General features: G+C 38.4%; 1 pseudogene; it reads right to left on the reverse strand.

Moving 5' to 3' along the window:
* Positions 1-6295: 6295 nt before the first annotated feature.
* On the reverse strand, positions 6296-7361 carry LOC138438784 (outer mitochondrial transmembrane helix translocase-like; annotated as a pseudogene).
* Positions 7362-26661: the final 19300 nt, after the last annotated feature.

Consider the following 26661-nt stretch of genomic DNA (forward strand, 5'->3'; position numbering starts at 1 on the left):
ATAGACTTGGATTACTGTGATATTGAATGGTTTGTCTTGGAAATAATCAGAGATCATTCTGTTGCTTTTGAGATTGCATCCAAGTACTGCATTTTAGACTCTTTTGTTGACCATGATGGCTACTCCATTTCTTCTGAGTGATGCCTGCCCACAGCAGTAGATATAATGGTCATCTGAGTTAAATTCACCCATTCCAGTCCATTTTAGTTCGCTGATTCCTATAATGTTGACGTTCACTCTTGGCATCTCCTTGTCATTGAATTCACTCTTGTCATTGGAAGTTTGACCACTTCCAATTTGCCTTGATTCAGGGACCTGACATTCCAGGTTCCTATGCAATATTGCTCTTTACAGCATCAGACCTTGCTTTTATCACTACTCATATCCACAACTGGGTATTGTTTCTGCTTTGGCTCCATCCCTTCATTCTTTCTGGCATTATTTCTCCGCTGATATCCAGTAGCATATTGGGCCCCTACTGACCTGGGGAGTTCCTGTTTCAGTATCCTATAATTGAACAGTATAAACAGTATGATAGTTAAGTTACTTGATGATATAACTTTTTTTTTTCCACAAAATGCCTTCTAATGTACAGAATGCAGAAAGTCCCTTCTAGCTGCAATGTTCTGAAACACTGAGATCCTTAGGCACTTACGTAACTAACAAGGAAATAATCATAAAAAAGTCAGTCCAACAGCATGGGCAGAATGGGAGCTGTCATGCACTCTTTGTTAAGAGTCTTCTCAGGTGACCGCTAACCCCAGCCAGAGCTTTGAGCCATCTGATATTCTAAGGTGAGGCAAAGCCTCTCAAAGACTAAGCAGAATTGAACAGGGAAGAGAGAAGTCAAACTTCCCAGCTGGTGCTGAAATCTCCCTTTCTATTTTCATTATCAAGGCTCTTCAGGCAGGATTTGGTTATGGGCTTGACATATGTCCTCTCCTTTCCTCTCTGGATTCATCCACTCTGAAATTCCTGTGTTCTCTTGAAAGGAATTGATTCTGCTCCCTGCTCCCCTCTCCAAGCCCCATGACCTTTTACTAATGTTCATCTTGACTCTTGATCCTTTTGGTCAAAAGTACACTTGGTTGTAACCAAATTTTATAGCAAGTCAGCAGTCTAGACAGAGGAGGACCTTTACTGCCCCTTCTATCCTTGACACTATGAAATATTTTGACTTTTTTCTAGCAGAACATATTGACTAGTGACATTTTTTAAAAATAAGAAATACTTCTGGGCAGCACAATTCACCTGAATATTGTTACCAAAGCATGGGCTCATGTTTTTATCAGTCTGAAAGTATCTTGAAAAACACAAAGTATGATATAAATATGAGTAAATCATTATTATTTTCTATACTTACTGTGAGGAAGTCTCTTTGCTGTTTTGGTACTTCAGACACTGGAAGTCAAATGAGTCAAAGTCTCATTCCTCCTCAAATAAATTAACTGTTAAAAAAAATAATAAAATGATTAACCTGTTTGGTGAATTTCAATCTGATGTCCTAATGAATACAGGATAGAAAATGAGTTCCTCTTTATTGTGAGGATTGTGAAGCACTTTGAAAACAGGATAAAAGAGGACAGAGGGAAAATGGTTTTACACTGTATCAGTTAAGGTAGAATTGGGCTATTAAAAATACAAGAAAGCCAGACCAATATGGAGCCAAGCAGGGGATCATTTTTTTCCCAGAGTAAAGCAATCCGCAATAACAATTCAACAACACAAGCAGACCTGAGGTCCTTCTCCGTTTCTGTGCAGCCACCTTTAGGAAGGTGGATGCTCCATCTCCAAAACTGAATCTGTACTTCAAGCAAGGAAAGGAAGAAAGAAAAAGGGCAAAAACTTTTGCCAGCCCAGTCACTCTGAGTCTAGTTGAGTCTTACAGGATATTCCCAGCTGCTTCAATCCAGTAACTTCTGCTTACAGCCCACTCGTCAGAATTTGGGTCACATGTGCGCTTCTGGCAGTAGGAGATGCTGAGAAATGTAGAATTTTAGCTGGGTACATTGCTGCTCTCAAACAAAATTCAGTGATGTCTGCCAAATTCCCACATTCACAACGTGGAACTCTTTAAAGGAAAGATCCTCTCACCAGCAAAGCCCAGCGGGCTCTCAGGGGGAAAATGAGGGAATCTAGTAATAATGTCTAACCTTCTCTTTCATGCTCCCTCTAGTTTCACTGCTTTCAGAAGCCTGGCACCTAACATGTCAGATTAGTTTCCAGGACAGAATCTATTCCCAGGACAGAGTCGGACACCACTGAGCAACTGAACAACAAGAACGGAATCGCTGAGTCCGACACCTCAGCTTGGCAGTCCGAGGGCAGAAGCGCTGTGTACGACACGCAACTCAAAATGGCTGCTGCAGCAGGTCGTGTGCAGCAGCATGCTGCGCCTGTTCTGCGATGTGGAGCGTGAGCAGTACAGCCGTGCCCTGCGCAGGAGAACCCCGCCTCTCCGCCCTCTCGGGAAGCCCAGGGCGTTCTAGGAGAGCCTGTGCTCCAGAGCCCCAGCTCACAATTGTTTATCTTTGCTCAAAGAGGGAAGCTTTCCGCTGCTTCTGAACTGAACTCGGTCTCGATCGCTAGGCTCCAGCGACACTGAGGAGAGGGCCTTTGTTGGAGCCGGATTTGAAAGGCTCCGTAACAATTCCAGGTTAACCATCGTTGACTGAAAGACAACCCACAGGTAAGGCAGCAAGCGACTTCCTGTTTATTAAAATAGTGGTGGTCTGAAGATTGGAAATAAACGTTTTAACGTGAAGGTGGTCTGATGATAATTGCATTGCTGGAGAGGGAGATATCACATCCTGGAACCCACAAGAGTCTTGGTTTAGCACACAAAAGAATTCCAGATGAGCCAGAGTAAAGGAAAGTGAGTTTAGTTAGACACCTTCCACAGGCAGAACGTGGATGGTCTCAGAAAATGACAGCAACCCCAAAGCATGGAGTTGTAGGTACTTAAGAGTTAAGAAATTTCATAGGCTAAGGAGTGGGGGAATATTCTTGCTATTTCGGGGTAGGGTGAGGAATTTCCCAGAGTTGAGCCACTGCCCACTTTTTTGCCTTTTTTTTTTTTTTTTTTGGTCACACCATGCTGCTTATGGGATCTTAGTTCCCAACCAAGGGTTGATCTGGGCCCACGACAGTGAAACCGCCAAATTCTAACCACTGGATTGCCAGGGAAGTCCCTTTTTGGCCTTATGCCCCCTCAAAACTGTCATGGTGTAGGGGGAGTGATTTTTACTGTTACCATGCAGGTGCCTGCATGAATGCTAAATTGCTCCAGTCATGTCTGGCTCTTTGCAACCACATGGACTGTAGCCCACCAGGCTCCTCTGTCCATGGGATTCTTCAGGCAAGAATACTGAAGTGGGTTGTCATTTCCTCCTCCAGGGAATCTTCCTGAGTCAGGGATCGAACCTGCATCTCCTGAATTGGCAGGCAGGTTCTTTACCACTAGCACCACCTGGGAAGCCCTACAGTGATGGTATAATGGGCCAAAGGTCGAAGACTGGAATGTTTCAAATCTACCTTGGTTTCACCTAATTCTAGCCAACCTTTATTGCGTCCCAAGAGCTAAGCCCCTTCTTCATTATCAAGCGTTTCTGTCCTGCTCCTTCCCCTTCTGTCTCAATTAAGTGCATGCAAGTGTGCTAAGTCACTTCAGTCATGTCCAGCTCTTTTCAACCTTATGGACTGCAGCCTGCCAGCTCCTCTGCCCAAAGGATTCTCCATGCAAGAATATTGCAGTGGGTTGCTGTGCCTTTCTCCAGGAGGTCTTCCAAACTCAGAGATCAAACGTGCATCTCCTGCATTGTCAGACAGGTTCTTTACCACTAGCACCACCTGGGAAGCCCTTCAGTTATGTATAATAGCCTAAAGCAATGCCTGTTGAAGTCTAGCCCATATTATCTGTTGTATACATCATCTGTGATGCTGCTTCTGGAATGCACAGATTATTTGGCTCAACCAGATGCCTGAATCAGAATCTCTAGGGAAAGTGCTCAAGAGTTTTCATCTCCATTAGTGGTTCTTACACATACTAAAGTTAGAGAACTCATAGCCCAAACTCAATTGCTTATAGAGATCAGAAAGTAACACAAACAAGTTAATACACTGAAATACATATAATGCAATAGGAAATGGGAGACAGTGGAACATATGACCTAGCCATAGGAGGTAGAAACCACTCAGTGCCTGTCTATAACTGTCAGGTAGCCATGTTGACCCTGCATTCCCAGTTCTTTTCATTTTTTTAAGGAAGGATAAACATCAGGTTTTTACATAAAATCTCCTGATTTTTTAATGGCCAGGAACTAGTTTTTTTTTTATTACTTTTTTCAATTAAGAGGGACCTCTTTATTGCATATTTATAAAATAATTGTATAATACTTATTCAAATGGAGATGAAATATTTTATTTTTGGTATCTTGTGTTTTGCATCAATTTTTCAATCATCTTCACAATTTTTCAAAACTTGAACCTCTGCCCCACCCACCATTCAAAGAACAAATGATGAACAAACTATCCAGTGGGTTCTTGTGAGAGACTTATTATCAAAGAAGTTAATTAATAACTCATAAATAAACAACAGAGTTTTCAAAGAAATACAATAAAAACAAAAAGTCAGAAGGCACCTCAAGATCGTATCGTGCCATTGTCCTCATGCTTCTGTTTTAAGTGCCTATAATAGAATTCTGGTTAGTGACATTTTGGACAAAACCTGTCATCTTTTGTGCACATAGCATCAAACAACTACAGATACAGTAGGGGGATTTTGATGTGTGTATCCGTACGAAGTAGGGCATAATTTATAATATGCTAAGAAAGCAAAAAGTCAGGATCACAAAATGGGTATTTTTAGCACATTTAGTAACAGCCAGTTTTAAACTATCATTTCATTTTTGATGACCAAATTATATTAGACATAATTAAGGAACATATATTTTTAAAATATTGAAAACCCACGGTTACAACAGAACTATTACATTAAACGAAGAAAGGAAAAGTAACGTACATGGGCTGAATGGCACTGAGGTTTTTCAAAGTTATTCTTTTGCAAGGCTTTCAGCCCACCTTTACATATACCAGTAAAAAAATGTCTCTACTCAGCATGCTTGCAGCAAGAGGTGAAACAGGTGTTGATGGCCTGACAACCATTCAGTGCTGATCACTGAACAAATATTTTTATTTAATTATCCCGACAACCGTAATTGAGCCACATCTAAATTTCTGATGTCACTGACTTCAACTATTCAGCTCCAGAGAAACACTCAACTTAAAAAAACAAACAAACAAACAAAAAAAAAAACCCTGAAATAAGAGACAACTAGAAATGGCTGAATCATTGTACATTTTAGACACAACCATTAATCTTAGTTTTGCTATATGCTATTTGGTACTTTTTGATTCAGTAGTTGGGATTAAAAAAATAGTTTCTGTATTCAAACCTATCTACAGAATGTTAATATAAAATGTGTGAATATATACATTTAATACACACACACACACACACATACATACTCTCACATATCTAGAAACCAGCACTTAACCACATCTCCAATTCTCACTGACTCAATAAATTATTTGTTACCTTAAGACCAGCTTAGATGCTATAAGGCTGCAACATATGGCTAAAGAGGTCAAACACAAGCACCCACAGCCAGGCTGATTAAACTGTTCCTCCTCATGATTTTTCACAAGTAGTAACACCTTGGAAGGAATGATGCTAAAGCTGAAGCTCCAGTTCTTTGGCCACCTCATGCGAAGAGTTGACTCATTGGAAAAGACTCTGATGCTGGGAGGGATTGGGGGCAGGAGGAGAAGGGGACGACAGAGGATGAGATGGCTGGATGGCATCACGGACTCTATGGACATGAGTCTGAGTGAATTCCGGGAGTTGGTGATGGACAGGGAGGTCTGGCGTGCTGCGATTCATGGGGTCGCAAAGAGTCGGACATGACTGAGCGACTGAACTGAACTGAATACCATTTATAAAACAACTATGTCTCAGTAACTTAGAATTCAGAGTATAAAACCAGTGTCATGAACATAAAACTCTCTCACTGTTGAAAGACCCAGAGAGATGATATGGGAAGGGTGGTGGGAGGGGGGTTCAGGGTTGGGAACTCATGTATACCTGTGGCTGATTCATGTCAATGTATGGCAAAACCAATACAGTATTGTAAAGTAAAAAAAAAAAAAAAGAACATTCCTCCTTCAGTTATTTCCACTAATGATAAGAGGGCACACCAAACTAGATCATGTTGAACTGTACAAATGATCTTTACTCTTAATCTAAACAAATGTGTGTTAAAACATTCTGAAATGCTGCAACCTTTGACTTCATCTTTTCAATTGCCCGATGCAGGTCCTGTTGTTGCACAGGTCGAACTTCATCTTCATCATGGCTTTCTTCTGATGTAGAATTAACATATTCTCTGACACAGAGGAGGGCAGCATCTCGACACATTTCTTTTAGGTCACTGCCTGCAAACCCATCAGTTTCCTGGGCAACTTCTAGAAGGTCCACATGCCTATCCACATTTTCATTTTTCAAGATGAGTTTCAGGATTGCTTCTCTTTGTTTCAGAGCAGGCTGGTTGATATGGAATCTTGTGGGCATTCTCCTCATTATAGCTGAATCCAGATCCTGAGAATGATTAGTAGCTCCCATCACTATGACCTGGCAGCTATGATCAGTATCCAGTCCATCCCAGAGACTCATAAACTGAGCTTTCATCATAGCTGTAGCTTCATGGTCAGAACTGGAACGGTTTCCTAGAAAGGAGTCTATCTCATCTATAAAGATGGTGGAAGGCTGTAGTTTTATGGCAAGGGAGAAAACAGCAGCAGCCAGTTTCTGAGATTCTCTATACCACTTATCCGTCAGTGTTGAAGGATGAAGGTTAATAAATCGACAGCCTGCTTCTTTGGCTGTGGCCTTGGCAATCAACGTTTTACAACAGCCTGGAGGCCCATAGAGAAGCACATCTTTTTGAGGCTGTAGAAGCCTGGAATTTTCAAACAAATGCTTCTTTTTGATAGGTGAGATGACTGTATCTTTCAGATCTGTAATGACATCATCCAAACCTGTGCTATCACTCCAAGTAGCATGCTTGTTAAGAGGGTCTACTAGATGAGCAGCAATACTCATTTCATATTCTGAAAGCTTCACATTTTTCACACCAATTTGTTTCATTAATTTTTTGCCTGTTTCTGGGCTTCTACTTTTTGCTTTCTGGTTGGATCAATTGCATCTACCATCCATTTACTGCACCAAATATTGTCAAACGGAAAATTAAACCAACAACTTCATTCTGACTCAAGAGACGAGAAAAGGTTTTAGCATCAACCATCTTGATTGTTAACCAGCCTTACACAGGAAGGAAACACCCAGGAACTAGTTTTAAAATATTTAAAGGAACCACCATACAATCCAGCAATTCCACCTCTGGAAATATATTTGAAGGAAATGAAATCATTATTTGAAGAGATATTGGCACCTCCAGGTTCACTGGAGCATGATTCACAATAGTTGAGACATGGAAACAACTTATATCCTATAGTGTATGACTGGATAAAGAAAATGTGTGTGTGTGTGTGTGTGTGTGGGCATGTGTGTGTGTATAATAGTCCCCCCTTATCTCCAGGGGTTATGTTTCAAGATCCTCAGTGGATGCCTAAAACTGCCCATAGCACTGAACCCTATGTATATTATATATTTTTTCTATATATACATACATGTGATAATGTTTAAGTTAAAAATTAGGTAGCACACAAGATTAACAATAATAACATAGAACAATATACTATAATAAAAGTTATGTAAATGTGATCTTTCTTTCCCTCTCTCTCAAATATCATTTAATTTCTTATATATCGTAACTAAACAATTATCACTCACTGTGGCTGTAACTTCTGCAGTTTGAGATATCACAGCAAAACTAGCATAAATTCTTTTTCACAGTTTCACCAATAGAAGATTCATTCTTACAATAGATCTTAGCAACCTCAGCATATAATTTTTTTTCTTTCCCTATTAAATTGAGAACTTTCAGCTTTTCACTCAAAGGAAGCACTTTATGGCTTCTCTGGCCTATCTGAGTTGCCAGCGTCACTACTCTTGCATGATAGGGCTATTATTAAGTAAAATAAGAGCTACTTGAACACAGTTACTCTGATACCAAGACAGTGGATCTGGTAATTGAGATAACTAGGAAATCCTGCAATTTGCTACAACATGGATGAAACTTAAGAGCATTATGCTAACTGAATTAAGTCTTGCAGAGAAAGACAAATGCTGTATGATCTCAAGTGTATATGGAATTTATACAAAATTAACTCTTGGAAACAGTGAGTAGATTCGGGGTTGCCACATGCTTAGGTTGGGGAAAATGGGAAGATGCTGTTCAAAGGGTACAAATTTCCAGTTATAAGATGAATAAGCTATGGGGGTCAAATATAAAGTAGGTGACTATGGTTAACAATATTATAGTACACTTCAAAGTTGCTAAGAGTAAATCTTAAAGGTTCTCACCACAAAAAAATATGTGAGGTGATGAATGTGTTAATAACCTTTTTGTGGTTATCATTTCACAATATATACAAATCTCAAATCATTATATTTTATACCTTTTTCATACTCATTAGTTGTCAATTATATCTCAAGAAAGCTGAAAAAAAAATATTTAAAGGAAAGCCTTTTAACAAACAGTTCAGAAACAACTAGAATTTTCCATTTGTATCCAAAAATATAAATCTAGATACAGACTTTATGCCTTCACAAAAACTGATTGTTCAAAATGAAGTAATTAAAAATGGACCATGAAACAGAACTATAAAGTCCCTATAAGATAACATGGGCTTCCCTGATGGCTCAGATCTACCTGCAATGCAGGAGACCAGGTTCAATCCCTGGGTCAGGAAGATCCTCTGGAGAAGAAAATGGCAACCAACTCCAGTATTCTTGCCTGGAGAATTCCATGGACAGAGGAGCCCGGTGTGCTACAATCAATGGAGTTGCAAAGAGTTGGACATGACTGAGTGACGAATACTTTCACTTTCAAGATAACAAAGGAGAAAACCCACTGACCTTGGGTATGGCTTTTTAGATGCAACAGAAAGATACTACACAAAAGAATAAATAATTGAGGGCTTCTTTGTTGGCTCAGTGGTAAAGAATCCACCTGCCCCTGCAGGAGACATGGGTTCAGTCCCTGATCCAGGAAGGTCCTACATGCTGCAGAGCAACTTAACCCCATGCATCGCAACTATTGAGCCTGTGCTCTAGAGCCTGGGGGCCGCAACTGCTGAGCTCACATGCTGCAGCGATTGAAGCCAGGCACCCTAGAGCCCATTCTCCACAACAGGGGAGGTTTCTGCACTGAGAAGCTCACTCAGCAGAACTAAAGAGTAGCCCCAGCTTGCCACAGTTAAACAGTGCAGCAGTGAAGACGCAGCACAGCCAAAAACAGTTTTTAAAAAGAATAATTGGTAAATTTGGCTTCATTAAAATCAAAAACTTGTTTTATGAAAGAAAATACCAAGATAATCAGTCACTAAGCCACAAATTGAAAGTATTTTCAAAAGACATATCTGATAAGAGTATTTTCCAAAGTGAAAATTAACAACCCAATTAAAAAATGAGCAAAAGACCTGCACAGATACTTCACTGAAGAACATATAGATCCAAAATAAGCATAGAAGACGTTCAACATTCAGTTCAGTTCAGTTCAGTCACTCAGTCGTGTCCGATTCTTTGCGACCCCATGAATTGCAGCACACCAGGCCTCCCTGTCCATCACCAAATCCCGGAGTTCACTCAGACTCGCATCCATCGAGTCTGTGATGCCATCCAGCCATCTCATCCTCTGTTGTCCCCTTCTCCTCCTGCCCCCAATCCCTCCCAGCATCAGAGTCTTTTCCAATGAGTCAACTCTTCATATGAGGTGGCCAAAGTACTGGAGTTTCAGCTTCAGCATCATTCCTTCCAAAGAAATCCCAGGGCTTATCTCCTTTAGAATGGACTGGTTAGATCTCCTTGCAGTCCAAGGGACTCTCAAGAGTCTTCTCCAACATCACAGTTCAAAAGCATCAATTCTTCGGTGCTCAGCTTTCCTCACAGTCCAACTCTCACATCCATACATGACTACTGGAAAAACCACAGCCTTGACTAGACAGATCTTTGTTGGCAAAGTAATGTCTCTGCTTTTGAATATGCTATCTAGGTTGGTCATAACTTTCCTTCCAAGGAGTAAGCGTCTCTTAATTTCATGGCTGCAGTCACCATCTGCAGTGATTTTGGAGCCCCATAAAATAAAGTCTGACACTGTTTCCCCATCTATTTCCCATGAAGTGAGGGGACCAGATGCCATGATCTTCGTTTTCTGAATGTTGAGCTTTAAGCCAACTTTTTCACTCTCCTCTTTCACTTTCATCAAGAGGCTTTTTAGTTCCTCTTCACTTTCTGCCATAAGGGTGGTGTCATCTGCTTATCTGAGATTATTGATGTTTCTCCCGGCAATCTTAAGTCCAGCTTGTGCTTCTTCCAGCCCAGCGTTTCTCATGATATACTCTGCATAGAAGTTAAATAAGCAGGGTGACAATATACAGCCTCAATGTACTCCCTTTCCTCTTTGGAACCAGTCTGTTGTTCCATGTCCAGTTCTAACTGTTGCTTCCTGACCTGCAGAGAGGTTTCTCAAGAGGCAGGTCAGGTGGTCTGGTATTCCCATGTCTTTCAGAATTTTCCACAGTTTATTGTGAGCCACACAGTCAAAGGCTTTGGCATAGTCAATAAAGCAGAAATAGATGTTTTTTTGGAACTCTCTTGTGTTTTCCATGATCCAGCGGATGTTGGCAATTTAATCTCTGGTTCCTCTGCCTTTTCTAAAACCAGCTTGAACATCTGGAAGTTGACGGTTCACGTATTGGTGAAGCCTGGCTTGGAGAATTTTGAGCATTACTTTAGTAGCATGTGAGATGAGTGCAATTGTGCAGTAGTTAGGGAATTGGAAGTTAAAACAACGACATACCACTGCACATTTACTCTGTGTGTGTGTTCAGTCACTAAGTCATGTCTAACTCCTTGCGACCCCATGTACTGCAGCACGCCAGGCTTCCCTGTCCTCACTGTCTCCTGGAGATATTATTAGAATGGCCAAAATGCAAAAAACTGGCAATACCAAATGCTGATGAGGATGTAGAGCAACAAAATTGTCATTCATTGCTGGTGTGAATACAAAATGGTACAGCCATTTTGAAAGACAGCTTGCAGTGTCTTATGACACAGTCCAATAGTTCTGCCCTTAATATTTATCCAAATGATTTGAAAATATATATCCACACAAAAACCTACACAAAATGTTTATGGTAATTTATAGAAGCTTCCTTAATAATTGCCAAAACTTGGAAGCAACCAAGATGTTGTTCAGTAGGTAAATAAATAGTGTGGTACATCCAGGCAATGAAGATTATTCAATACAAAAAAAAGAAATGAGCTCTCAAGTCATGAAAAGACTTGGAGAAAGCTTAAATGCATATTACTACGTGAAAGAAGTAGTTTGAAAAAGCTATATACTGTATGATTCCAACCATAAGACATTCTGGAAGAGGCAAAACTGGAGACAGTAAAAAGGATTAACATTTGCCCTGGATTATAGAGGTTGAGTGGCAGGGCAGGGTAGGGCTGACAAGAGGAAGAACTCAGAGGATTTTTAGTGTGGGGAACTGTTCTGTATGAAACTATAAAGATGGATATGTCATAACACAATTTCAAAATGTATAGAATGCACAATGCTGAGACTGAGCCGTAATGTAAACTATAGACTTTAGATAATGATATATCAGTGTAGATTCATAAGTTGCAACAAATGTACCACTGTGATGCAAGATATTGATAGTTGTAAAGGTTTGGGGAGGCAAAACAGAGGGTATATGAGATCTCTCTTTAGTTTCCACTCAGTTTTGTGGTGACTAAAACTGCTCTAAAAGATACAGTTTATTAATTTAATTAAAAAAATTTTTAAAGAAATGGCACTGGTAAATCAAAGTATGTCTTTGGGCTGCCAGATCACAACATCTATGATACAATATGAACTTGCAGTTTTGGAGTAAAAAGCGCATTAGAGATTATCTGACTGAAGCCAATAATCATAAATGAGAACATTTAGGCTCAAAAAGTAAATGATTTGACCATGAGGGAAGAACTAGTGTTGACGGAACCTGTTCAAGTACCAGACCACCAAACCCTTATACCAATTGACTTTCTTGATAAACTTTACATGTGGTAGTCCATAAATCTTAGCTTTAAGAGAGATTATCTTTCTCTGTAATAATATTAACAATATTGATAGTATTTTATATTTATATTAAAATCTTAAGAAGCATATCTTACTTCCATCAGTACAAAAACACCCTCCAACAAAGATCAATAGAGATAAATGCTTTAACTTAAAAATACATTTCTCTGGGGAATTCCCTGGTGGTCCAGTGGTTAGAACTCAGTGTTCTCAGTGCCAGGAACCCTGGTTCGATCTCTGGCTGGGGAATTAAAAAAAAATGGTGTCTCTCCTTAAAAATACATTGGCCCTGGACAGAACAGAAGCAGACAGTAAGAGAACTGTCTCCTGAATGTAGAGCTCAGGTTTGTTAAGAAGCAGGGGTACCCAGAGTCTTCTGGAGTTATGGTGCTGAATTATGGTGCTACATACAGGTGGGCCCTCTGCAAGGAGTAGATGACTTCTCTGGCCAAGGATGCAACCTCCAACAAACTGCAACCCTCGTCCAGGACTCATTGCCTTCAGTTGTGGTAAGAGCAGGGAGCACATGGGTCAAGTAATTTTCAGGCTAAATCTGTAACTTTCTTTAACAGGATGACATATTTTAATAGGATGACATATTTAATGAGAATCTCAAACCACCAGTTTCTGAGCCACACATCCAGGGAGGAGTCTCAGAGGTGTTAAATATTTGCCAAGCATCCAGTACCAGAGTCAGTTTCAAACCCAGGCAGTCTGACTCCTGAGCTTGCACTCTTAACCTATATCTCACCGTTATAGAGTTATTATGGACTATCACACAGCCTCACAGTGAAACAATGACCTAATCTACAGAGCCTAACAACTTTTTCACAGAAGCAACTACTTTATTTTGCTATCTACGTTGTAGTTTTGATAACACCCTGCCACAGGCAACCGTTGTTTTGATTTCTATCACCATAGATTTGTTTTACCTATACCTTAACTTCGGAGAAGGCAATGGCACCCCACTCCAGTACTCTTGCCTGGAAAATCCCATGGATGGAGGAGCCTGGTAGGCTGCAGTCCATGGGGTTGCCAAGAGTCGGACACGACTGAGCGACTTCACTTTCACTTTTCACTTTCATGCACTGGAGAAGGAAATGGCAACCCACTCCGGTGTTCTTGCCTGGAGAATCCCAGGGACAGAGGAGCCTGGTAGGAGGCCGTCTATGGGGTCGCACAGAGTTGGACACGACTGAAGTGACTTAGCAGCAGCAGCAGCATACCTTAACTTTGTTGTTCATTGTTCCTTGTTCAGTCGCTCAGTCATGTCTGACTACTTGCGACCCCATGCACTGCAACAGGCCAGGCCTGTCCTTCACCATCTCCTGTAGCTTTCTCAAACTCATGTCCATTGAATCAGTGGTGCCATCCAACCATCTCATCCTCTGTTTTCCCCTTCTCCTCCTGCCATCAATCTTTCCCAGCATCAGGGTCTTTTCTAACGAGTCAGCTCTTCCCATCAAGGGGCCAAAATATTGGAACTTCAGCTTCAGCATCAGTCCTTCCAATGAATGTTAAGGGTTGATTTCCTTTAGGATTGACTGGTCTTATCTCTTTGTTGTCCAAGGGACACTCAAGAGTCTTCTCCAACACCACAGTTCAGAAGCATCATTTCTTTGGCCCTCAGCCTTCTTTATGGTCCCACTGTCACATCCATACATGACTACTGGAAAAAGCATAGCTTTGCCTATACAGCCCTTTGTCAGCAAAGTCTCTGCTTTTTAATACACTATCTAGATTTGTCATAACTTTTCTTCCAAAGAGCAAGCGTCTTTTAATTTCATGGCTATAGTCACCATCTGTAGTGATTTTGGAGCCAAAGAAAATAAAATCTGTCCCTATTTCCATTGTTTCCCCATCTGTTTGCCATGAAGTGCTGGGACTGGATGCCATGAACTTCACTTTTAGAATGTTGAGTTTTAAGCCAGGTTTTTCACTCTCTTCTTTCGCTTTCATCAAGAGGCTTTTTAGTTCTTCTTCACTTTCTGCCATAAGGGTGGTGTCATCTGTGTATCTGAGATTATTTATAATTCTCCTGGCATTCTTGATTGCAGCTTGTGATTCATCTAGCCCATATTTCTTGTGATGTACTCTGCATATAAGTTAAATAAGCAGGGTGACAAATACAGCCTTGACACACTCCTTTCCCAATTTTGAACCAGTCTGTTGTTCCATGTTCAGTTCTAACTGTTTCTTTCTGATCTGCTTACAGGTTTTGCAGAAGTCAGGTAAGGTGGTCTGATATTTCCATCTCTTTAAGAATTTTTCATAGTTTGTTGTGATCTACACAATCAAAGCCTTTAGCATAATCAATGAAGCAGAAGTAGATGTTTTTCTGGAATTTTCTTGCTTTTTCTATGATCCAGTAGATGTTGGCAATTTGATTCTAAAACCAGCTTGAACATCTGGAAGTTCATGGTTCACATACTGTTGAAGCCTAGCCTGGAGGATTTTGAGCATGACCTTGCTAGCATGTGAAATGAGTGCAACTGTACACTGGTTTGAACATTCTTTGGTATTGGAATGAAAACTGACCTTTTCCAGTCCTCTGGCCACAATTGAGCTTTCCAAATTTGCTAGCATACTGAGTGCAGCACTTTAACAGCACCATTTTTTGGCTTTGAAATAATTCAACTGGAATTCCATCACTTCCACTAGCTTTGCTCATGGTGATACTTCCTAAGGCCCACTTGACTTCACATTCCAGGATGTCTGACTCTAGGTGAGTGATCACACCATCATGGTTATTCAGGTCATTAAGTTTTTTTATACACAGTTCTTCTGTGAGTTCTTACCACCTCTTCTAATATCTTCTGCTTCTGTTAGGTCCATACCATTTCTGTCCTTTACTATGCCTAATTTTGCATGAAATGTTCCCTTGGTATCTCAGTTTTTTTGAAGAGATCTCTAGTTTTTTCCATTCTATTGTTTTTCTCTATTTCTTTGCATTGTTCACTTAGGAAGGCTTTCTTACCTCTCCTTGCTATTCTTTGGAACTCTCCATTCAGATGGATATACATTTTTCCTTTTCTCCCTTACCTTTTGGTTCTCTTCGCAGCTATTTGTAAGACCTCTTTGGACAACTATTTTGCCTTTTTGCATTTCTTTTTCCCGGGACAGTCTTGATCACTGCCTCCTGTACAATATCACGAACCTTCATCCATAGTTCTTTAGGTACTCTGTCTATCAGATCTAATCCTTTGAATCTATTTGCCACTTCCACCATATAATCATAAGGGATTTAATTTAGGTCATAATGGAATGACTTATTGATTTTCCCTACTTTCTTCAATTTAAGTCTGAGTTTTACAATAAGAATTTCATGATCTGAGCCACAGTCAGTCCCAGGACTGTATAGAACTTCTTCATCTTTGGCTGCAAAGAATATAATCAATCTGATTTCAGCATTGACAGTCTGGTGATGTCCATATGTAGAGTTGTCTCTTGTGTTGTTGGAAGAGGATGTTTGCTATGACCAGTATGTTCTCTTGGCAAAACTCTGTTAGCCTTTGCCCTGCTTCATGTTGTATTCCAAGGCCAAACTTGCTTATTATTCAGGTATTTCTTGACTTTCTACTTTTGCATTCCAGACCCCTATGATAAAAAGGGCATCTTTTTTGCGTGTTAGTTCTAGAGGATCTTGTAGGCCTTCATGAAAGTGAAAGTGAAGTTGCTCAGTCGTGTCCGACTCTTTGCGACCGCATGGACTCTAGCCTACTAGGCTCCTCTGTCCATGGAATTCTCCAGGCAAGAGTACTGGAGTGGGTTGCCATTCCTTCTCCAGGGGATCTTCCCGACCCAGGGATCAAACCCAGGTCTCTCGCACTGCAGGCAGATGCTTTACCATCTGAGCCACCAGGGAAGCAATCATTCAATCTCAGCTTCTTCAGCATTACTGGTTGGGGCATATTCTTGGATTACTGTAGTACTGAATGATTTGCCTTGGAAATGAACTGGGATCATTCTGTCATTTTTGAGATTGCACACCCAAGTACTGCATTTTGGATGCTTTGCTGACTATGAGGTCTACTCCATTTCTTCTAAGGGATTCTTGCCCACAGTAGGAGATATAATGGTCGTCTGACTTAAATTTGCCCATTCCTGTCCATTTTCGTTCACGGATTCCTAAAATGTCTATGTTCACTCTTGCCATCTCCTGTTTGACCACTTCCAGTTTACCTTGACTCATGGACCTAGCGTTTCATTCTTTAACTTTACATGAATGCAATTATAGTTTGCAGTCTTTTGCCTCCTTCACTCAGTGTTTTTAAGTTTCATCTATATTGTACCATGTATCAGGTTCATTCTTTTTGTATTCCATTGTATGAATACACCACAATTTGTTGTTGATGGACGCTTAGGTTACTTCCAGTTCTTGTAATGGATAAAGTTGCTATGGACATTTTTTACATGTCCCCCCCGCCTTTTTTTTTTTGGACATATATTCCCATTTCTTTTGGGTAAATACCTGAGAATAGGAGTCATAGAGTCATAGAGTAGGAATTGACATGCAGTTTTCCAGAGAAATATTATCATTTTATATTCTGAATCACATTGTTTCAGTTCCTTCCCATGTTCACCAACTGCTTCTAGCAGGGGCAGAATGATAACCTCATTGTAGTTTAATTTGCATTTCCCTTATGAATAATGATACTGAGCAGTGTTTCATGTGCTTATTAGCTAATCATATATCTTCTTTTGTGAAGTTTCTATTCAATCTTTTTCCCATTTTAGTTGGGTTGATTGTCTTCTTAATATTGATTTGTAGGATTCCTTTATATTTACTGAACTCCAGTGCTTTGCCTGATATATGTGTTGCAAGTATTGCTGCTCAGCCAATGCTTATCTTTTATTTTTCTCTATGGTGTCTTTTAAAAAGCAGAGTTTTAAATTTTTGTTAAGTCCTATTTATCCATTTTCTTCCAGAATACTTATAGCATTAGCCATTGTTTGAGTCTATGATTTATCTCAAAATAACGTTAGTGAATGATACAAGGTAATAATCAAGGTTAATTATTTTTCATGCATTTATCTAGTTGTCCCAAACCCAGTTGTTGAAAAAAATTTCCTTTCTTCACTAACATGCTTAATACCTTTGTTAAAAATCTATTGACCATAAAAAGTGAGTCTGTTTCTGAATTCTATTCTGTTCCATTGATTTTTTTGTCCTTGTACTAATATCACTGTGTTCATTACCGTAGCTATATAGTAAGTCTCAAAATCATGTACTGTAAGTCCTTCAATCTTGTTTCTTATTTTCAATATTGTTTTGTTTAAAATATAGATTCTTATATTTCAAAATAAATTTTAGAAACATCTTGGTGGTATCCACCTTCCCCTTAAAAAAAAAAAAAAAGCCCACTGCTATTTTAAGTGAGGTTGCACTGAATCTCTAGATCAATTTCAGAGAATTTGGATCTTAACCATCCATAAAAATGGTATAATCTTCCATTTATTTAAGTTTCTTGAAATTTCTTCTAGAAATATTTTAGCCTACCATGTAGAAGTTGTGCACACTTTTATTAAATTTATTCATAAGTATGACATGGTTTTGATACTATTATAAAGCACACTATTTTAAAGTTCCACTTTCCAAATGTTTGTTGCTAGCATATGGAAACACCAATATTTCTACTGCTCTAGATTTATCATACAAAACATTTTAAATATTTAAAAAGCAAATCAATAAGTTTAACTATGAGAAATGTATATCAAGTATAGTTTACTTATTCATAAAATTGATTTTTCAGAATTTATTTCCCAGTAATTACTTCATCTATTGATAGTCTTTTCGTCCAAGCTAAAACTATTAAGGGGGAAGTAAGAGGTAACACCAGAAATAAAAACTCAAAATATTTAACTAAATGCTTCAGTTTCTATGTTCTCTGCCCTAGGCTTATCAACCAAGCCTTAATCTAGTAAATTTTAATTTAATTTTTTAATCTAGTAGTTAATCCATGTTCAAATTCATGCTAGAAGTTAAAAAATAAAGTATTTTAAGCTAGTTTATAAAATATATTTGTGAGACATGAAAGTTGATCAATTAATCTAATTTCTATGATAGAAAATTTATATATAGCCTCTTCAACATCTTTCTAATTTTATAACTATCTCCTGTTCCTTCTCAAATCTCTGAAGTCCCTACATATCTCTGTATTTTTTCCTTTACTTCCTAATATCCTTATTATTCTTTACTTCTCCCTATACACTGATTTTCTTACTTCTATCTTAAAGGTAACTAGATTTTACTTTTCTTGAATGAATGTTCATGAGAGGGGCTTCCTCCAACCCCCACCATCTTTTTCTCTTGGCTAAACTCCTTGAATGTCTTTATCAGGCCCTCACTAAACAGACTCTCATATCAGCCCATGCCTGGAACTTAGAAGGGGTTCACTTTATTTCATACATGTGAAATAAGTCTGAGTTCTATTCTAAACTTTCCTTAAATTCCCTAATTAACATCTCCATAATTAATTTCAATAATTGTTTTCCAATCTCAACACCTGTTGAACATTTTTGGTATGTTTGGGACCATTGGTCTCTCTCTCCTTGACATGGTCATCTTGTGTTTGCTTTAATTGCTTCTGTGCCACCTTGTTCTATTCCTTATATTCCTCCAACTCACTTTTATTGATCTTCTAGTTGTTTTCCTTTACCTTCATTTCTCGAGTTCATACAATTTCCAGTTTAAATTAGTTTTATGGGTCAGACCTTCTACTATATCTCAGAGTACCCGTGTTAATGCAAAAAAGACAGATTTTCTAGAAAGTTCTATAGATGTCTAGATTGTGAATATAAGCCACTTTTGTTCAAGTTTGAAAGATTTTTACCTTCCTTAGACTGAGTCAGGTGTGTAAACTGTGTACAGAAGTCCTTTGAATGGCTCCCAATTCTATATTTCTACCTAGGATAAAAGGCCTGGATTACCTGTAAAGGGTTCCTATGAATACTCTAAGGTTATATGGAATTTAACACATCAAGTCAAAATTTGTTCCTTCTATCATATGTATTTTTCTTTCTAATTCTGAGATTGTAGTAATTTATCAATGACCAAGCTGTTCTGACACATACTTAACTTTCTAACTTGTGGTTTCAAAGACCAGCACACTAAGACAAGACTCTACAATCTGATGATTTCACTATTCCAGTGGTCTCTAGTTATAGGTTTTTATTTTTAAATGACTACTTTATGACTTTTCATTGCTCTCCACATAAGATTGACTGAAAGTCTACAAAACTTTTCATGATCTAGCACTCACCTCCCTTCCCAAATCTTCATATAATCAGCGTCCCTGATATCTCATAAATCTGCATCATCCCTTGACAGTTATCATTACGATAATCAAATAGATATTTATAAAATGATATCAGTATCATTTTAAAAATTGAAAGAGTCTGGTTAAATATAGCTTCCAAACTCACATTCATTTGAAAATATAAGGATTATATCAACTTATTCAGTCTTTATGCCCAGAACCTTGTGTAGCACCTTGCACACAATAGGCAACATGAATTAGTGAAAGAATAATGTACATACCATAATAGTATAATTTTTAAAATTGAAAGAGCCTGGTTAAATATAGCCTATATCTACAAAGCCAAGAATAATGAAGTGCAAACTCTGCTGTATAAACAGAAGATGAAGTAACCATTAATCATTCCCACAATTTTCAGAGGTCTTAACTCCTCCAAGAACAACATCAGTCATTGCTACTGGCCCAGACTTCATATTTCAGTATCTCACAAGGGAAAAAGTGCCTCGCACTTACCATTTGACATTAGCATTTAACTAATCCATCTAGCTTTATTAATGAGAGCTAGCACTGACACAAACAGCTGGAAGAAAGAAAGAGCTGTTTAAAAGTAAAACATAATTTTTGTTCATCTGTTTAATATTTTAAAGGGGGGCATGGCAGAAAGGCAAATGGAAATACACATGAACAAAATACACAGTAGTTTAACTGTGCATACTGATGGAAAAGGAAATGAGTGGTCATTTATTTATTACTTGTTAAGTGTGTGAAACATGAATGCCAGTTAAAACTCCCCTAGCCCAGTCCAGTCAGGCCTCCGCCAAATCATTTTCTCTTCCTTCTTTGGCCTACAAAACTCCTTATATACAACTTTACTACTTACTGAATAACCATATACTAATGTCTCTGTGCCTGAGCTTATTCATTTGTAAAAGTGGGGATAATACTGATCCTTACCTGGTTGCACCTAAGATATTTAATCATAGTGCTTATTACATAACAATTAATCAACACCTGCTAACTCATTATTAGTAGTATAGAATATTTATGGATGGATATTTGATCAATTTCCTTGGCATCAAATTCCAGTGTCAGTCAGCAGTTCTATCAGTTCTTTCTCCAATTAACCGAAACATTTTTATCTACAATCTAAACTCATCAGAACCATTCCTAAAGGCATTATTTAGACCCACTCACACCAGTCATTGCCCTCTGTTAAGGTCTTGTTCAGTAGGCTATCCAATTACCTGGCCTTTTACCTGGCCCACAATTTGCATCTTGGCTTTATGGGGTTACCATTTTTAAGCTCCCTACTTTTGCAACGCTCTATGTACTGCTCATCCTTCAAATATGGATGGCCAACCTAAGCATGTCATCAGAACAACAAATATTTCTTCCCTTATACTGCTTTCCCATAAAATGCAATTGACCTACCTCCCAAATCACTGTGGGGTGTAAATTCTGTATTTACATCTTTTATCATAGTTATTTCCATATTTCCTTTTTTGACCATTTTTTCCCCAAAACATAGACTAATCAGCTGTTTTGTAACAGAATTAAGGAATTTTTCCCTCTGTAAAGAGACTTAGAAGCACATTCTAGCACATCCAGAAGGAGAATATCCAAGAGGAAACAATATCTGTCTTTCCTCCTGATAAAAGCATATCACCCATCCATACGGAACATGGCAGACTCATTACCCCAGGCCTATCAAGATGACATGTCAACTTCAGCTGGCTTCTTCCATGGCAATTACTCATCTGGTCCCACTCTATAGTACAAGACATTCCAAAATAAGGAACATGAAACGATTCTAGTATTGAAGAGACATTTGGCAATACCAAGAACCCCCCTAGAAATACCAAGAACTTTACTAGGATATGGTTCAGTGGGAATGTTATTGGACAGCAGTTCCTCAGAACCTACTCTCTGCCCACAAAAACTGAAACTCAAGTTTTCTGGAGGTAAATTCAAAATGGAAGCTTGGGGAAAATTAGAAATCCCTTCTTGTCTAGAACTCTTTAAACAGAACACAGCTACCCAGAGAATATGGCAATAATGACTCTAATGTCTAGGTGGAATTGACCAGACCCTTGTTTGCTCTTTTATTCTCTAACTTTCCAATTCTGATCCTCCTTGAATTCTTGTTTTAGCTCCTCATTTTAGAAGCCTTATAGCAGAAATCCATTTCGGACACATTCTTTTAGCCAGATCCTTAGCAATATTTCATGGTTCTGACCTAGTTTTTCCCCCAGGATTTAAATGCTAAGGATGACAAGGACTGTTTCTGCTTTTCTCCCCAAGTTTTGCAGGACCCGGTATGAATCAAACAGACCCCAGTTATAACCTTAAATTCAATGTATAGGGATGAAGCTTTACTCCTGTAGATGGAATAGTATAAACAACTACATAAAAGTCATTATGCATGACATCAATATAAGTATTAAACCAAAACAGTTAAGACATATATTTTCCTACTTTCTTATATTAATCTTTGAAAGAGACTAATTATTGTTACCAACTAGCAACCAACTCTCTTCAAATTCAGTAGAGCTAAATTCTTACATGAAAGTGAAAGTGTTCGCCATTCAATTGTGTCCACTTCTTTGTGACCCCGTGGACGATAGGCCACCAGGCTCCTCTGTCTATGTAATTCTCCAGCATGAATATTGGAGTGGGTAGTCATTCTACAAGGGATCTTCCAAAACCAGGGATTGAACTTGGGTCTCCCACTTTGCAAGCAGAGTCTTTACTGTCTGAGCCAACAGGGAAGCCCAAAAATTCTTATATAATTGTGATTTAAAACCAAATACATACTTTTTAAAATATTTTCTTCTGGATTTCCAGATCTATTTATAGCCCTCTTTTAATTTGTATAAAGAATGTATATAATTTACAGTCAGTTTTACAAGCCTTCTATGGGGAAAAACTCTCTCCACGCCATTTCTTGCCCCATCTAAGCAGTCAATTACAACTCTCTTTGATGATTCTTATGCTAGATATAAAATGTATTCTTTGTTTTTCAATTATAGGCATTTTCTGTTAATCTAAAAATAATCAATAATTGTACCACTGTAAATAAAGTTTTATCTAACATAGTAATTAACACATAAGTTTTCACTTAGAAATTTTTCAAGTTGTTTCCATTGTATAATTGAGCCACATGTTATAATTTAGTATTTTCTCTCCTGTTGGATATTTAAGTTATTTCCAACTTAAAGGAGAGATAGACCTATGTAAAGTAGAAATTAAAATATAATCTTGATTTAGGAAGTCAGGAAGCAAGATGACATTTTCTCACAGAAGAATTTTCAAATGTGGAGTGAGAATTCTTTTGGAATTCTTGACAGATGGATACTTGCTTGAAGGGCTCCAGAGAACTGGAAGATTTACTAATGTGTCCTTAAGACCTAACACCCAGAGTGCCAGCTGGTTGGAAAATGTGACTCTTAATGTCTCTCTGGAAAAACAAAAGAAAAAACAACTAAAAAAGATAACCTGTTGTCAAGCAATACTTTAAATATGATCCAAATCAAAATGCTTATGGAATTTAAGGTTATCTTTTTCAGTAGGAACACTGTAGAAGGTGATGAGTCATTTAAAATAGGGCAATTCCTCCTCATTCAGAACAGAAAGAAAGCCATCCTAATGTTACCAGACAGCTGTCCTGTCTTGACAGCCAGAGTATGGATAGCCCACAGGGAGAGGAGATGAGTGATGATGAAGATGACAAGCACTGACATCACCACAAGTCTTGTTAAAGGTCAGAAAAGCTGGCCAAGAAGCCATGGCTTAAACAGCCATCAGATGGCAGGTTTCAAGTCCAGTCATTTTAATGATGTGGATATTTTACATCTCAAATTTTTAAGGAATAGTCATAAGTCCTGTCACACAATTGGTATCAGAATTATTTTTCAACTTATTAACTAAAAATTAAAATACACAGTGCTGTAAGTGTTCAATGGCATTAAACGAAGACTGTGGAAACAGTTTCACCAAAGTAAATACATGAACCATTTTAAGCCTCTACGCCTTTGCATATTCCATCTTGTCTACATAAAGTCCTCCTCCTCTCCCTTTACCTCTCTACCTTGTTGGCCAGTGAAGTACTTACCATTCAAGACCCAGGCTCCACTAGTCTCCTCTCCACAGATGGCTAGAAGCTGGTTCTTCTCTGTCCAGATGACAAAAGCTGTTCTACACCTACCTCAGGATAGGCTGCCCCATCACTTACTTGTATTTCCATTCCTCAGATGTCCTTGCTCATCCTTGTCTCAAGATTGCTGTCCTTCTCCCAACAATCTCCTCCCACATCCCTATATATTTCTGAGAGCCTTTCACCTTAAAGCTGGAGAAGACATAACACAGAGAGCTGTTACAGGAGGCTCAGTAGGATGTTCCTCTTGTCCACGAAGGGTACCACATTCTGAACTCAGAGAATCATCAAAGACTATGCCACCGACTTTACTGCAGGGACTCTTTAGAGGTATCAGTTCAAAACTGTGTCTTAATGCCAACCAAGACTCCAGATACAGCTCAAGACATTTTAAAAGGATGGACTAAGAGAGAGAACCTGCCTTTCTGAGTAATTCAGTGTTTTGTTTTGTTTGTTTTTTATCATCCAAACTGGGGATATCTCTACTTGTTTAAGCCAATTATTACACAGCGTGCCCCTTCTAGGATACAGGGAAAATACAACACTCAAGACATGTACATTAAAAAAATTATTTAAGATTAGAAAAAAAAATGACAGATGGAGAGTTTTCTCTAGCACTGAATTTAAAAAATTAGATTCTCCTACCACCCATTTTTTTCTCTTTTGCAAACTTACTCACAATTTTTTAATAAATACACAAGAGTATCTTTTATAGCCTTACTTGTAAAAGCAAATATAAAGAAATCAGCATAAAAGAACATATTCCCACCACCTCAGCCGCACCCTTCCATAGTGATCTAAATGCAGGAGTCTCCTTCCCCTTCACAATGCAAAGGAAGACTTCAGAAGCATCAGTGATGATATAACTGGAAATATAAATGTACAATTTTATTTTCTTAATTTTGGTTCTCCTAAAAAAATCTTGAAACAAGAATTCAAATGCAAAAATTGTTTACTTGAGAGATGCAGAATGTATTGGAAAGGGAGAAGGGAAGTAAGAAAGGGAAGAGAGGCAATTGGAGGTTAATCTTTTCAAGAAATTCAATCAGTATAAAATATACGCCTAAGAATTTTCCCTGAGGGGCCAAGGAGCTGTAGTAATTTGTTGAAAGCTTCCTAGGGTCAGGGTTGTAGTAATATCTCAACATTATGCCTTGGGTGATACGAGGATGGCAAAGTGGATTCAGTAGGAAGAGATAAGGCCCTCAGGTGCCTGGTTGACTAGAGTTTTACTAAGGGTGTTACCCCATAATGGAACAGGAGTCCAACTCTCCACTATTCTGTCAGTGCTTCAGCTGCACCAAATAAGTACTTCTAATGTCTAATATTGGGCTTCCCTCATAGCTCAGTTGGTAAAGAATCTGCCTACAATGCAGGAGACCCCAGTTTGATTCCTGGGTTGGGAAGATCCCCTGGAGAAGGGAAAGGCTACCCACTCCAGTATTCTGGCCTAGAGAATTCCATGGACTGTATACATGGAGTTGCAAAGAGTCAGACACGACTGAGTGACTTTCACTTTCATTTTTTAATGTCTAATATTAATTTTTTAACATTAAAACTTTTAATATTCATTGCCTTTTTAAATTTCATTTGACCTCCTTCTACATATAAAACTTCAAAAAGGAAATTGAATCATGTATTCATGAGTTTTTGGAGGAGTCACACAGCTAGCAGATATTTGACTAATTATCTAAAACTCCTAACTTTCAAATCAGTTCTCTTTACACCTGTGAACCTCCTGGGTCCTTCCTTGACATTCAATTTTAAATCAATATAAACATTGATAATTTTTAAATGCCAATATCAATATACTGCTCTTGCTTTGAATATGATATTGATTTTCTTGTCAAACTGGTGTTCATTTGATGATAGCCCTACTGAAACAATACACCTATACAATCTCATACATACAAGGATGAACCTGAAATCAACATGCTTAGATGATCTGTGTTCTAAGTCTCTTTGAAATTTGAGTACCAAAAATATCCATTACATTCTCAGTGTGAGTTGAGAGACCTCTCTGGCAATATAAACAGTGATAAGCTCTTTTTACTCCCTATGTTTTCAGATAACCCTGTGGTGGAAAGAAATATTGTGAAACAGAGAAACACTATCTGTATTAAGGGCTGCACAATAGGAGTGAGCCCATTAGATGGTCTTTCTTCCAATCAGGCATATCTCTATATTCCTGAAAGGGAATATTTGGGAATGTAGAAAATGGGGGGAAGTCTAAAACATGACCCTGTTATAATCAATGAAATTTTTCCGTATGAATAGTAGCTTTCCCTTTCAGAGGACCAGCACAGAGGTTTTGAATAAAAAGCAGCTCATGCAGCTCAATATCAGAAAAACAAACAATCCAATAAAAAAAAAAATAGGCAGAAGACCTAAACAGAAACTTCTCCAAAGAAGACATACCTATTTCCAAAAAGCACATGAAAAATGTTCAATATCACTTATTATCAGAGCAATGAAAATCAAAACTACAATGAGGTATCACCTCATTCACACCAATCAAATGGCCATCATCAAAAATTCTACAACTAATAAATGCTGGAGAAGATGTGGAAAAAAGGGAACTCTTTTACACAGTTGGTGAGAATGCAAATTGGTACAGCCATTATGGAGAATAGTGTTGAAATGTTTTTAAAAATTAGGAATAAAACTACCATATGACACAAACAATACCACTACTGGGCATATACCCTGAAAAAACCATAGTTCCAAAAGACACATGTACCCCAACGTTCAATGTAGCATTATTTACAATAGCTAGGACATAGAAGCAATGTAGGTGTCCATCAACAGATTAATGGATAAAGAAATTGTGGCACATATATATAATGCAATATTACTCAGCCATAAAAAAGAATGAATTTGAGTCAGTTCTAATGAGATGGATGAATCTAGAGCCTGTTATACAGAGTTAAGACAGAAAGATAGA

The sequence above is a fragment of the Ovis canadensis genome, chromosome 1, assembly GCF_042477335.2.
Source record: "Ovis canadensis isolate MfBH-ARS-UI-01 breed Bighorn chromosome 1, ARS-UI_OviCan_v2, whole genome shotgun sequence".
Classification (NCBI taxonomy): domain Eukaryota; kingdom Metazoa; phylum Chordata; class Mammalia; order Artiodactyla; family Bovidae; genus Ovis; species Ovis canadensis.